The 15,375-nt window shown below is 31.4% G+C and overlaps 1 protein-coding gene across 5 annotated transcripts in view; it reads left to right on the forward strand.

Annotated features, from left to right (window-relative positions):
* The window catches only part of LOC145252644 (oxysterol-binding protein-related protein 8-like), a 232,894-nt gene that overhangs the window by 121,708 nt on the left and 95,811 nt on the right, over positions 1-15,375 (forward strand). For 3 of the 5 annotated variants that reach the window (XM_080112384.1, XM_080112381.1, XM_080112380.1), the window contains exon 2: positions 13,131-13,232. The exons of the other annotated variants lie outside the window; for them this stretch is intronic. The gene's annotated coding sequence lies outside the window, so the exon portion shown is untranslated. The remainder of the gene's footprint in view (positions 1-13,130; positions 13,233-15,375) is intronic. 5 annotated transcript variants of the gene reach the window in all.

Below are 15,375 nucleotides of genomic sequence, written 5' to 3' on the forward strand. Positions count from 1 at the left end.
CCCGAATACAAGAACCTCAGATATAAGTGTAACTCGGCTATAAGAGAGCTCCGGGTTACACTGTACATTGCTCGATTGTTCTTCCTTATACCACAGCCCATTTACCATCGACAATCAAATGGAAAATCTTTCAAAAACTTCGATTAAAATAAATTTTATTTATTTCAACAAACATGTTGTTATGGTTTTCTAAAATTAAAAATGAAAAAAAAATCTTCTAATACAAGGTTTTGGAAAATATGCCTACATTTCTACTTTTTCTTTTTTCATCACAAATTGCAAAAAAAGGTATCATTTATCTTTTATGACGTCATCCATTTTCAAATAAATACTCTATTGTAAAAACATGATAAATGACATTTCTTGGCCTTTGGGTCAAGATCACAGTGTAGTAAGGCATTTCATTTGGTTCAATGTTTTTTGTTTCTTAGCTCTTCCCCACTCCCCACCACAAACTTTTTATATAAACAAATCAAATTCAAGACTTTTGTAATTAACTTTTTTCTCTATTCCATTTATCCATTAAAAAAAAAAAAAAAAAAATTATATACACGCACTCGCATGTACATAACTTTTATAAAAACACCTGGGAAATTAAGTAGGTTTTTAACTACACAATCTGAATGCGGTATTATGGTGAATGGTGCCAGCCAAGAGTATTCAAGTTTTATAGATCTTTTAGAAAGGCCCTGCACTTATACCTTCTCCCCCAAATTTCTTTTAGGGCTTCATGCCTAAGTTTTTTGTTTGCGATTTTTGCATTTTTTTGTTTAACTATTAATTGTAAATCTTACGAACAATAAACTATATAAACAAGATCAGTAGTATCTGTTCTAATGTTACTCTTCACCTTTTCTGTCCTTGGCCAGTGGAGAAGTCCTTCATGACTAAGACAATTTTAATTTTTGTTCCTATCCAGAGTGCCCTTTTTTTTTTTTTTCTAACCAGATTATAAGATATTCAAAAATAATCCAACTCTTTAGATTCCTCTAGAAAATGTGACAAAGAAAATATAAGTATGAACTTTTATTTTTTTTTGAGAGATGAATTTTCCCCACATTAAAAATCTGCCTTGTGTTTAATTCTGCACTCGTAAGGAAGCAAGTAAACAGAAACATGATTATCCATAAATGTCAGTTTAAAAAATTATATATAACAAATATTGACCGAAATGGTTCATAGGTTAACAAGTATATATTTTTCAAGCCTGTAAACCTAAACGTAGATTCCATGAACAAAGCTTCTTTCTTAGAACTGCACGCCTGTGGAATTGTCTTCCGTTTGCCTGCTTTCCAGCTGACTACAATATGGTTGTCTTCAAGTCTAACGTAAACAAGTTCCTGATGAGCCGTTCCACTTGTCAACAAATTTACCGAATTTCCATTACTAACGATTACTATATTGTCCAATTTCTACTGTACACTCTTTAACCTTTATCCTCGAGTGGCCGCTTGGCCTTGATAAGTGCCTATGTAAAAAAAAGTCTTATTTCTTTTTAGTTTTGTGGTAGCATTAATGGTATTACAATTTACGCCCTAAATATGTAGCTATACCAAGTTTTGAGTCTTACTCTTGTCTACTATACTATTTTAAATATATAATGAAAATGACAAACATGGAATATGTAGCCCTAGAAAAAAACTTTATGAACACAAACCTATAATTAAAACAGGAAAATTATTTGAAGGACAAAGAGAAAAATATCATGTTTAGCAGAATTTAAATTAGGTACACAAGACTAACACAAGCATATTTGCTTGAAGATGCACACTGCAGTTGGCAAATAACAGTAATACATCTAATGATAAGTGCAAAGAATAAATATACAAAACAAATTTCAAAGTAATGAATATTAATTCACGGTTTCAAAAAAAAAAAAAAAAAAAAATCTGACCAGATTATAAAATATTAAAAAATAATCCAACTGTTTAGATTCCTCCAGAAAATGTGACAAAGAAAATATAAGTATGAACTTTGTTCTAAATGACTTGACAGTGGTTGATGTGCTGTAAAACAAACTTAATCCAATCCATTCCGAAGTGGAAGTGGTGTTGATGGCCATGTAGTAGTTAATGATGCAGACTTTTAAAACCAAAACAGTTGTGCAAAATATTCTGTTTTAGTAAATACTGCAAGATATTATGAACTGTGGAGTTCCAAAGCAAACTTTCTTTTGGCTCTTGTTTGTTTTTACCAAGCCTCATGTTCAGAAAATTTGAATTTTGTGCACTTAGTACCCAGCTTTAATATAGCTATTGCTGATCATTGTGTGGTTCATTTAGTTTTATCATGACTTATTTATTTTTGTATTATTAAGTCTCCGTTTATCAAAGCCACTCAAAGATGAGAGTTAATGAGTTTGTTAGGTTGACAATGAGACAGCACCTTGATAGAAGTGGAGATGGGGGGTGGGTGAAGCAGAAGATTTTGATTAAGAGGACAACTCAACAAAAGTTTAACATTGGACTTGAAAACAACTCTGCTGGAGTCAGCTGGGAAGAAGCTATGTAATATTGTATTCCAATTAAATAGTAAGGCAGATTGGTGACCAATGGACACAAAATGCTCAAGATTCATTTATGTTGATGTTTCTGTTTTTCAGATTGTAATTTTTTTTTTTAACAAATGTATTGATGCCTTCAAAATTGAGGGTATACTTTTTTCATTGCTTTTCAGCTTACAGGTGTAAGCTTCATAAACGTTAAATATATTCTTCCACTATGAGTAATTCATAGATTTTTAAATAGTTTTTACTCTACTTCTACAAAAACATTATGAAAACTGAATTAAACTCCTGTTTCCCCCGACATTTGTTCTAATTAATTTGAATAAAAACATAATTATCCCCCCCCTTTTTTTTTTATTTTATTTTTTTTTATATTGCAATCAACTAGTATTAACTCAAATCAGCTGCTGCTGGTGCCTATATTACCTTGAATATATAGTGAATTATCTCCCTTAGAGTTGCATTTATATTTCTAGCAGCATTTATACTGGTTGGATTAAGCCAGGTTTCTTTTTGGTGTACTTTACATCTAGAATCATAGCAGCCCATGCAGCAGTCATGGGTATTGATTGTCACATGAGATGGCTTGCTACTTAGGATTCAAATGCAAAAGACCAACTTGTTGGCCAGTGATCATTGCTGCCATAAAAAACGGTTTTTGAGCTTTTATTAAATCTGTTATAACGTGAAAACTTGTTCTTACATTCAGTGGATGGGAGTTTGTTTGACTGAATTGAGCAGTATTATACAGTCCATGAGCCACTTTACAGGCCAGCTACAGTACTTGTTCACTGTCTAGCTGAGACATACCTTTGTAGAAAGCAGAAGTTATGCATTACCTGTGTCAGTGATTAATACATTGTGATGACACATTGAGGCTACTAAAAAAATATACAGTAGATATTGTGAAGTTGTCCATTGTTAAACAATGAAGGATTCACTTAGATGCTACATGTGCCAGAGATATGAGCATCATGAAAGTTGGTGAACAAGAATATCAGGTGGTGAAAATGGCACTGACCATACAGAAATCACATACCAAAAAGACTCAAAATGCATGAATTCTTTGGATGCCAACATTATTATAATTACATGCAATTGTCCATCATTTATAAAGGTGACTGTGATTATTCAGTTGTTTAATAGATCTAGAGATGGTTCTGCAATCCAATCTGAGCTCTGAAGCATCTCCTACATGTAGGACACCCGTTAGATTATTCTGTAGCAGAGGTGTTGACTGCTTTGTCTTTTCTGGCAGCACATTTCCTGTTTTTCTCAATGTATGCAGATTCAATAATCATGGTTCTCTTGTGGCTTGCAATATGCCAGGAACATGCTTTGAGCTAGGTTTCTCCCTAAATTAGATTACAAACTTAAGAGTTTGAGAGACGCATTCAAGCTGTCCTTGAACCGTTTCTACTCTTCTCCTATGGTTCCTTTGTTATTTGCCACTCACCATGAAGGAGCTGTTTTGAGTCTTGAATTTGACATACAGCATATATGACCCACCCAATTAACCAAAGGTATAACGGCATATATGACCCATATATATATATATATACATACAGCCTGTGTGACCCACCCAATTAACCAAAGGTATATATAACCTTCTTTTCTCCTTTGTGTGTGTGTGTCTTCCATGGGTACCACTTGTGAAGAGAAACTCTTTTCATCGTGGTCTCTATCCTTAACAACCAACTCTTAACCATCAACACACTCACCTGTCAAAACGGCCGATATGACCTTGCTAACATCATGATGCATCTCATGACCTTATAGATTTAAAATAAAATAGATAATTCTTTCATTTTATGAAATTAGTTTCAATCTTTTAATACTAGTGTCTTCTAAATTTTTTTAGGGCCCTTTTCTCAGTTAGTCCACTCTGCCACAATAGCTATTTATTAAAACAAGCATTACACATTATTTCATGTGACTGTTGAGTGGACTCAAAAAGCCTATTAACACTGAATGTTTGGATTAAAATAGACTTTTACAAAAAAAAAAAAAAAAAAAGGTTTGCTCTTTGCAAAAACCCATGAAATCTACTCTTTCCTTCTCTCTCCGCCATTAATTTAATAGCAAACTTATCTGGGAGAGGAAAAAATAAAAGCAAACACTTTGTAGGTAGCCATTTCCTTTACTTAAGACATCCTCGCTATCACTCTGTCTTTTGAGCCTGTTCTTTTTTTTTCCATTCTTGTTCTCATTAGACTTTGAGAGCAACAAAAAACCGATGTTGTCTGAGAATTATCATCCTGACCTGCTGCTTCCACACTCTCAGCCAAAACACATGACATAGTTTTTGGCTTTTTCAACTACTTTTTACTTGAAACCTGAACTGTTTAGATAATAGGCTTCAGTGTAAAAGTTATCTCTGCAAAGCAATATAAGCACATAACATATAAATTAACCGTGATGCACAAATGGATTATTTTTATTACTATTGAACGTACTGGGAGGTATTTTGATCTTTTTAAAAAAAAAAAAATAATAATAATGTATGTTGGATGTTTTCCATGATAGAAACATTGTTTGAATTTTAAAATAAAAATATGTATAAAATACATATATAATTAGGCTTATAAACATATTTTATATGTATTTCACTTCAAAATTTAAACAACATTTTTATCACAAAAAACACAACTCTGACTTTCATATCATGTGCGCCAACAACATTTCAAACACATGGACTCTTTTACTAACATTTTTTCTTTAGTTTAACATATCAACGGAAAAAAAATGTATAAAATTCTGAGGATGGCGTCTATTGCCGAAATATTAATTTTAATCAAATATATATTTGTTTATTTTCATAATATTGTGTTGTAATTTGGCTTATAAACATATTATGAATATTTTATTTTAATATACAATGTATTTTGATATAGCTTTTGAACTGGACAAAATATGTTTAAGGTAGGTTAAAAAAAAAACTTTTGTCCACTTCAAAAGCTGTATCAGTACCTACATTTCTTTAGAAATTTCAGTACTAAACAAAGTATTAAAAGAAAAAAGTGAATACCTTTTTTGTAAAAAGTAATGAACCGTGGTCTTCTGGACAATTAGCAAAAGTTCTAACCATTATGAGCCGATAAACTGAGTATTAATATACATTACCTAATTATATACTGGCTGTTCCTACCCAGTGTTCCCCGGTAGTACTTATAATTTTTGATTTTTTTTTTTTTTTTTTTTCTCAATCAAAGGGAAGCGGCTAACTATATTCGTTCATACAGGGTTTCCACATAGTTATAATTGGAATTTACACTTAGAGGGTAAGTTAGAGAAGTTAGGTTAAACTGTATTTGAAGTTACGTATTGTGAGGAAGTATACTGCGACAAAGCAAGATCAATCTTGGTATTGAGCATTCTCCACTTTTCCTGGTCAAGAATTAGAACAAATCTTACTGACCATAAAATTTTATGTGCCCTTTTCTACTAAGTGATGGGTAAGTCAAGTTCAATCTTATTAATGCAAAACCGTTTTCTGCAGTGTGAAAGCTTGAAAGGATTTTGTTTTTATTTTGGTTTTCACAATAATCCACAAAGTCCCAAAATATAATAGCCAAATGGATCAAAAGCTGTACATCTCCAACTGACACTGCCTCGAACAAGCATCTATTATCGTGGAATTCACTCTGGCACCAGATGACATAAATTCTAGAGATTTTATAAGTTAACTGCTAAACAGTAGGAACCTCCAATTTTCACTTTAAACTCGGTGACGTCATCATTTTGTGCACACTTTACAAACCTATTCGTAGTCAGTGTTTATTTATTGTCGTTAGGGGTTTGTGTTCCTTGATAGAAGCGTTGATTGAGTTTGAATAAAATAAAATATATATTAGATATATTTGAAAGTCAAAACAACGCATTATTATGAAAATAAACATTTATTTTTGTTTGAAATTTATAAATATATTTCAAAGTTACACTTCATCCTCAGTATTTCTTTTTTTTTTCTTTTTTTTTTTTTCTTTTTTTTTCTTTTTTTTTCCCCCGTGCTGTTGTTTGAGCAGAGAATCAGTAAGTCCGTTTGTTGTTCACGGTAGTATTTTCAAGTGTCGGAATAGTGCGTTGGTCACACAGTATTCACATGGTAAACAAAAAGAAAAGAAATAATATAGTAATGTAATAATGCATTGTTTTGGCTTCATACGTATCTAATATGTATTTCATTAATTTTATAAACCTTCGCAAAATGAAGTTATATTTATAGGCAGTTGTTTTACAGTCCAATAATTTGAAAATAAATTATTGAAAAAATATTCATCTTAAGAAATAAGTAAACAAAATTTTTTTCAGCAGGTTAGGGTTTATTTTATCTCCTCCCCAGGAAGTTAGACACAAGGTCAGGTGTGGGTTTGATGAAAGTGTTTTTGTGGAAGTAACAGGATTTACACCCAGATTCTGTTTGTTTATATACGAAAGTAAAAATTTTATGTGACGTTTTTTAATATTTATGGATGGATAAAAAAAGCATAAAATATGAATAATGGAAATAACATTTGTTTTTTTTGTTTTTTTTTTTGTTGTTTTTGCTATTTCTTTTTGTTGGATTTTGATATATACACATATTTATTAAAAAATATGAATTTTAAAATATTTATGCATTTGTTTGTCTGCTGGACTAGTATTTTTCTTGTACTATAAATACGTAAGTTAAAATGGCTAATGTATTGATGTAATAAGTTATACATTTTGGGTTAAAAAGCCCCTAGAAAATGATAGGCACTTTTCTAATAATAAATGTTGGAAGCTCTGTTAATTTCGTTAATTTATAGTTGCCAATATTCGTTTTTATATGATATTAAAATATTTAGATAAATTAGGAAACCTTTTACTTAAAATTCCATGTTTAAAACTGAACATTTTGGAGGAATGAAATTTAAGTAATTTTAATCTTTTAAAAATTATTTTTGAGGATGCTTTTATTTTCTTTCTAGTTTAACAAATTATATTAATGAGTAAAAGTAGTTTTTTTTTTTTTTTAAGCATAATATTGAATTTATGAATTCACAGTAAGTTACTTAAGTAAAAGTTGATTAAACATGAAAAAAATATGTACTTAAACTGTTCAGTTTTATATAATATAAAAGTTTCAATGGATTATAATATGTTTTCTTTCTATCTTGGAAAATAAAATAGGGGAAAGGATCACGTACAAAAAATTATATATTTCCCCTCATATATTTTACTAAAACTAAATTAATATAAATTAATCAAAATATGAGTAAAGTAGTAAAGATTTCATGAAAATCTGACTATTAGTTTATTTTTTCTAGATTTCTTAAACACTTGTATATTTGCACCTTAAAACTGGCTACTACATAGGAACATTCTTTTAAGGTATTGATAATGTAAACATGATTTTAGTCTCTCATTTTCATTAATGTTGTATGCTGAAAACATTTTTTTTTAATTATTAGTGGTTTATTTTACTAGATGCTTTTTTTTTTTACTAGATAGATTTAATAGATGCTTGTTCGAGGCAGTGTCAGTTGGAGATGTATTTTAGCAGGACCCGTGGTAATTCCACAGAATGAGAAATATATTTAATCAACAAATATGTTTTGATAAAGCCGATATTTTTCTGGATAGCACAAAAAAATTAGTTTTTTTTTATACAGGAAAGCAAATAACATGCAGAAAATGAGTTTATTAATATTTCTATGAAAATAGTGTCCAGTGTATGTTAAGTAAAGAACTGACCTAAATGAAATAAGTATTAAGTACTAATAAATACTCAGAAAGTAATGTTGTGGTACATAGTTCAATACAAATAATAATCACATTGTAATAGATAATCTTAAATTTACTCCTTTAGTCCAGCACCTTTTGGCAGACAATATTTTTTGTCTTGTTCCTGATTTTTACATCCTATTTCACCAGCTTCTTTCTTTGAAGGTCCTGGATATGACCTTAAACTATATCCAGTGGTGAGGCCCCAGCTTGCGGGCTTTAGGGAGTGTGTAGCCATCCTTTAATTACCATTGCTCCCAGGTCCTCTCTGACCCGGAGTGGTAGTACCTGTTAGGGTCCCAACTATGGGTTAAATAGAAACCGACTTGAAAACAACAAATATATTCTATTAAAAAAATTTTTTTTCAAAATCTTTGGATTCGGCATTAAATAACCTGAAATGGGTTGATATGCCGTAAAACAAAAACAACCAACCAATCTTCCTTGGAAGAACCGCTGCACATAAAAATTAGAATTTTTTTTTCACACCATCACAACAATGATCATATAGTATTATGATACTTGAAAATGGGGCTATATCAAAGAGAGGTCACTCTCATATTCTTGTCCAGGTTGCCAGATTGACCTAAAAAAAAAAAAAAAAAAGAAGCAAAATTTTACCTTTTTTTTTTTTTTTTTTTTTTTTTTTTTAAGTAGTTTGGTCTTCAAAAATAGTATTTGGCCTTTTTCAAAATATAACGTACAGACTAAGGAAGGAACAAACAGAATATCCCATTGATTCTTTTGAATCGTAAAAAAGTTATTGTTATAATATTAACTTGTAATAAAATTATATTGTGTTAACATGTAGGGTGGTAATTCAGTGGTGCACCTTAGAAGTACCTACTAAGCAAACAAATTATCCATCTTATATGAAGGTTGAAATGAAAAATCATTTGTAACCCTTAGATCAACCTTTTAGATTGTCTTCATTTTAGCATGTTTTTTAATATTTAAAACGACAGTATATTACACATCTTTTGAAGTTTTTATATACAATATATAAATATTAGATTTGTCCATTACATCAATAATTGCAATTGTCTAATCTCTATATTCTTACTTCTTACTTGGTCTAGAATAAATTCATAATAGTATTTCAGCTTGTTATCAAGTAAATAAAATGAAGTGTTTGTTATTATTGCAAAATAGTATTCCTTCTGTTTGGTTTGAGTCAGCTCCTTCCTTGACCTGCATTACATCTTGAACCAAAGGGACTTATGTATGGTGATCCTGAGCAAGGTCACACAAGATGGCTAATCGATCGTTATTCCACCATTGTAAACTGACCACTTGTTGACCTGAATACTCAGCCAAATCCTACTTTATGATTGTGGTCTACAACATGCTTACACCACCCAGGCAAAGAACTAAGAAGGATTACGTTTTGTCTTTTGAAGTTTTTATGTACAACATACAAACATCAGCTTTGTCCATTTACATTTTCTAAATCTTCAGTTATCTTATTTTTATTTTCACACTTAAAACTACGAACTTGGCCAAGTATTCCAGCTTGTTATCAAATAAATGAAATGGAATGTCTGGTTTCTATGTTATTGTTGCTATAGTGTTCCCCTCTAGTTGTCCACTCGCTCAGGTAGAGAGTTAGGAAGGGTTGCATCACAAATTAATTTTCCCTCTGAGCGACAAACACTTTAGATTTAGGTGTTTGTAAAGAACAGTAGTTGGGATATGGTCGACTTGTTGGCAATGAAAAAAAAAAAAACTTCCACTGATCAACTGCCCTCATTGGCCATGTCTCAGCCATAGAAATGGATTGACCTGACGTGATAAAAACACCTTTGTTGACATTGACTCCAGCATTCCAATAATTTTCTATGTATACAGAAAGTATTTATTGCATTTCAACTAAACCTTTTTATGCAAATAGCAAGACAGTTATAAACGATGTCAAGTGTACCTCGGTATTATGTTTCAAGATTTTTTAGATGAGGATTAGAATTTTGATTATTTGAACTAGCAATTTCATTTTGGTTGTTTTCACAATGTTTCAACGGATGTAACCTCTCTAGGTGCATATTTTTGAAACTCTGGAGTCTGTAAATAATTTGAAACTGAACCGTTTATTTTATCCCCAGCGATAGATTAAGATTAGTATCAAATATTTGACCTCTAGAAAACTCATTTAAATCTAATGCTTTTAATTATTCGGCCGTATGTCCATGTGGAATTAGTGAATAATGTTTAAAAGCATTGGTTAACAATTAGTATTTTAAATGACAATCTTCAAGAGGTTAAAGATTCAATCGTTATTACAGGCGATAGCTATGAATAATATAAATTTAACACTTATTCCTGGTCATGGCTGATTGAATGAAAACAATCTAATCCTGTTGATTAAATAAATGGTTCAGTTAGAAAATCGTTCAAAGAAGATTCCCAAATTCAAAAGATGCATTAGAAGAAGCTTGGAGATTACATTGGTGAAAACATTTTGAATAATTTCTATTATTCAAAATGTTTTCACCAATGTAATCTCCAACCAAGATGAGAAAAGTAATTCAGATAATACAAATTGATGGGAGTGAATTCTGCAAGTCGTAATAATTTGATGATTAGCCACGTAAGATCTGAAGTTTCTGTAGAATCAAAGTATTTATTTACATTAAAAAAGTAAAGCAATAGCATATAAGGAGCCATTTTTTGTGGACGTTGGCCTCTTATCAAAATCTGTTATAATAAGTATCGTATATATCTAAAAGTTATGATTCAGATCGAAAGTCAAAATTGCTTTTGTTTTTATTTTATTTCATGCTCAATGATGAAATTGAAGACAAGATAATGTAAATATTTTGTCATTAGAAAGAAAACTTTTTAACAAAGAAATAACTTCATGATAGAAAACAAAAGCTAGAAATCTAGCATATAAAGTTATTGTGTTGGATTTTCAAAGTCAGACATGAATAGCATGTAAGTTACAATCAAACTTTGCTTTTAGCCAAGATCAAAGTGTAGTATCTGTTTTTCAGATGCTGCACTTCCATTTTTTGTTCTCTTTCGGTGGAGGATCAGTCCTTCATGACTGAGACAATTTTTTATTTTTGTACCTTTTCTCCACGTTAAAAAACGATCCTGGTGTCTAACTCTGTCCCGTGGGGAGGCATAGTAAATAGGTACAATCAAACTTTGCATTTAACTAGCTAATTTTCATTTGTTATTGTTATACTTTATTTTTAATTGGGGAATATATTAGAAATTATCTCCCTTTTTAACTTAAAAAATCTGCAAACAAAAACTAAAATGCCTTCATTACTTTCTGGGCAATGCCAAGTAGGTACTGCCAGTTTAGTTCAACTGAGTCATTTCTATGCAAATAAGTGTAGAAGAAGCATTGACAAATTTTGAGCTCCAGTGATAGTGCTCTGACTCTGTTATGTTTTTTTTTTCTAATAGCCTTATTTTTATAAGATTGCAACACTTCTATACATGTACAATGCCTGGTCTTCCCAAATGTTCATCCATCTGGTACAAGAGCTTGCTTGTCAAGATGATTATTTTGTATAGATATAGTACTTACTAGTAATTTGATAAAAAAGGATTGCCACAAGCATTCAAGTTTTAAGTTATTGCTTCTAGATAACCTTGTTTATTCTTTTTTTTTTTTTTTTCATGGAAAAGGCTATATATAGAATATACTAGCAAGCTGTGTAGCATTGCCCCGTGAAATACGCATGAATATTATATTTTAATTAATGCAGAATTCTTATTTACTATAAACAGAAATGCTGTAGGTATTAAACATAATGTTAAATTCTTTTTAAAAAAATGAAGTAAAAACAAACAAACAAAAAGAAACTGAGACATGTGCATGCGAGTATTATGTTTTTTCTAAACAGTTTACTTCTTGTAAGTAAAAAAAAAATTAAAAAATACTCGAGCTGAGATCGAAACCAAAACCTAAAGACAGTGAGTAAATTATGATAATCATGAGGCCAGCTTGATGTGATCTCTAAAAGCTGTTTTCAAACGTGAGTATTTTTAACATAAATAATCATTCATGGGAACGATTCACACATGTGCATTTGTGAAACGGTTGACAAGATAAAAATCCAATCACCCCCCCCCCCCATGTACCAATTTTTCATTTTTGACTTCTTAGTAGCCCATTTTCCAGATGAAAACCGATTAAAATGTTTTCCACATGTCTGAATAAGCATACATACTAAATTTCAACTCTGTAAATTAAAAATTTGTTGAGTATATAGTTTGAGAAGTGTCCTCAAACACATGCACACACATCTCACTTTTATAGATATGTTAGATTTACCTGGTGTTGCCCGGTATTAAATGCAATGTTACATTCTTTCAAAAAAAAATGACGTAAAAAAAAAAAAAAACTGAAAGAAACTGAGACATGTGCATGCGAGTATGTTTTTCTAAACAATTCACTTCTTTTTATTCAAGTAAAAAAAAAAAAAAAAAAAAAAAAAAAATACTCGAGCTGAGATCGAAACCAAAACCTTAAGACAGGGAGCCATAACCATTAGCTCAACTGAACACAATCGCCAAAAAGGTTTTTTCAAATATTCTTAACATAATGTGAATGATTAGCGCATGTGCAGTCATGAAACAGCAAACAGATAAAAATTTGACGACCTCCAGAGACTAATTTTTCAATTTTTATCTCTTAGCACCCCTTTTTTCTGGATGAAAATGGATTAAAAAGTTTTCCACATGTCTGAATACCCAATATATACCAAATCTCAAGTCTGTAGTCCAAAAATTTGTTGAGTATATAGGTTGAGAAGTGTCCTCACATGCACACACATTCTCACTTTTATAGTTATATAGATAAATTACTAGAAGCATTATTAATCTATTTTACTAATTTAATTTTTTTTCTTTTCTTTTTAAGGAATTTTTTTTTTTTTTTTTTTAAATTCCAAGTGAAATCTTGAACAATGTTTCAAATGAATTGGTTGATGTCTCTTGCTAAAATCCAGAGGCATTGTTTCTGGTAAGTTAAATTTATCTATCTGAAATGTGAGGAGGAGGGGAGAAAGAACGTGGCTTTCTATTTGAGTGAAAAAAAAATCTTAACCAGTTACAAGTATTGGTTTACTAGCAATATATAACGTCTGGTTCACCAGCTGAGCTGTTTATCTCCTTTTCACATGATGATATGACAAACGGGTCAGAGAGTGGGATTTGAAGAGCAATCGCTCCTGAAGCAGAGAACTCTGGTCTAAAAAAAAATGCCTGGGAAGCCTTATCAGCACTCATCAGTAGGATCACCTCAGGCAATTGGCTATAAACTAACCCCTTCTCAAAGAAAGAAGGTAAAACCTGAGAGGCTGGACCTCCTAGAGCTGCACGTGACCACAAACATTTCAGTCAACAGAAAACAAGTCCTCTCAATAATGGCCGAGACTCTGTTGGCTTTGGTAAAAAAAAAAAAAAACCCTTGATTGTGTTCATATCAGCTGAGGATACGTCTTGGCATCCTTTGTAGTAAAAAGGACAATTTTGCTGGTTAGCAAACTTTTCTTTAGTGTGAATGAGGTATGGTCCGATTCAGAAGGTGCACACTGTAGACATTACCTCCTTTGCAAGAGAGAAGGGCTTATTGCCAATCATCTGAGGAATATTGATGACTCCGTTCTTTGCTATTTCAGTACCCAACCATACTGCCCCCCCCCCACCTCATGGGAGTTGATTTTTTTTTTTTTTTTTTTTTTTTAACCTCCTCATCTTGTGCTGCTTTTTCCTGTACTCTAAAGCAATTAAATCATGCTACTCGCAAAGACCACATTTCTACAAGAAAAACTTTACCAATTTTTGTTCTAAACTGATTCTCAATACATTGGATGTATCTCTCAAAGTGTATTATTTGATTATTCAGACTACTGTACACACATTTCAACTGATATAACCTCTAACCTTTAAATACATCTTGTCAAACTCTGAAATCTACAAAAGTTTGAGTAAAACCCTCAATTAATCTGTATGGGTAGATTGTTCTCGTTCTGTCAGCCATGATTGAGTAAAACTCTTGTATTCTTAGTATCACTCATACTGAAGACTAACCCTTCAATATCCAGGAGACATTCACTTAGAACTTAGAACTTTTAACACCTGAAGGCTTGGGATTACATCAGCCGAAACATTGAGACAACAGTAGTTTGAATGATCCAAATATCCAAAACATCCGTAACATTTTCAAAACATAATATCTCTTAAAGGTTTATCAACAGAATTAAATGGCACATCATAAAGCATAAGACTATTTTTAAATCTTTCGACTCTAGAATTACTCCCTTCATTGATCATCGTTTTAATATCCAATCTGTCTGCACTCAATGGTTTTAAAGTTTTCAGCACTTAATTTCATTCCATCTTCAGGCTTTTATGTAGACAAAAGGACATTTTTTTATTCTTTTGAGCTATCTTTATGCAACCTTAAAATAATAAAAACTGTATTTAATATTCCATCATTATGTAATGCTACCCCAAGGTAAAACTACCAGGTTCAGAAACTGGCACGGTCTATCCTTCTCTCGAGGGTAGATGGGACTCTCTTAAGCTGTTTTAGGCACCCATCTAACCCTAACCCTGTCTAGTGATAGCATTATGGTAAAAAAATATCCTTGATAACCCTGGCGAAGCATCAAGTATTCAGCTACTGATAAGATTTAAATTACACTACAAACTCGTGTAGGGAGCTCAATCTCAGCTCCGGCCGCACTGGTCTGGATGTAATCCTAGCTATCTTTACAAAGTTCGCTACTTAAAGCAAAAAATTTAAAAGCACTTTATTTATAAATTTAACAAAAGACAAAACTGTCATTAATTCACATAAACATTTGTTCATGATAAATGTTTGCATTTTGCTACAAATTTACTTGTTTTTTAACTAAAACCATAAAAATGAAAAAAAAAAATCTGGTTTGGTGGCAAAGAATGAGTCCATTGCTAAAAAGTTCAACACATGCTAGCTTGTAAAATGGAAATTAATGATGACACTTGTCCTTCTGATCATTTCCACTTAGCCATTCAACCATCCTTTGATCAAAATCTGCATAAAAATCATTAAGATAGATTGCTCGGCAAATGGTCATCTTCTTTCCAACAAAACTCGTTGCTCCAAATGATGACTTGAC

The sequence above is a fragment of the Euprymna scolopes genome, chromosome 29 (assembly GCF_053919585.1).
Source record: "Euprymna scolopes isolate OS-2025 chromosome 29, ASM5391958v1, whole genome shotgun sequence".
NCBI lineage: Eukaryota > Metazoa > Mollusca > Cephalopoda > Sepiida > Sepiolidae > Euprymna > Euprymna scolopes.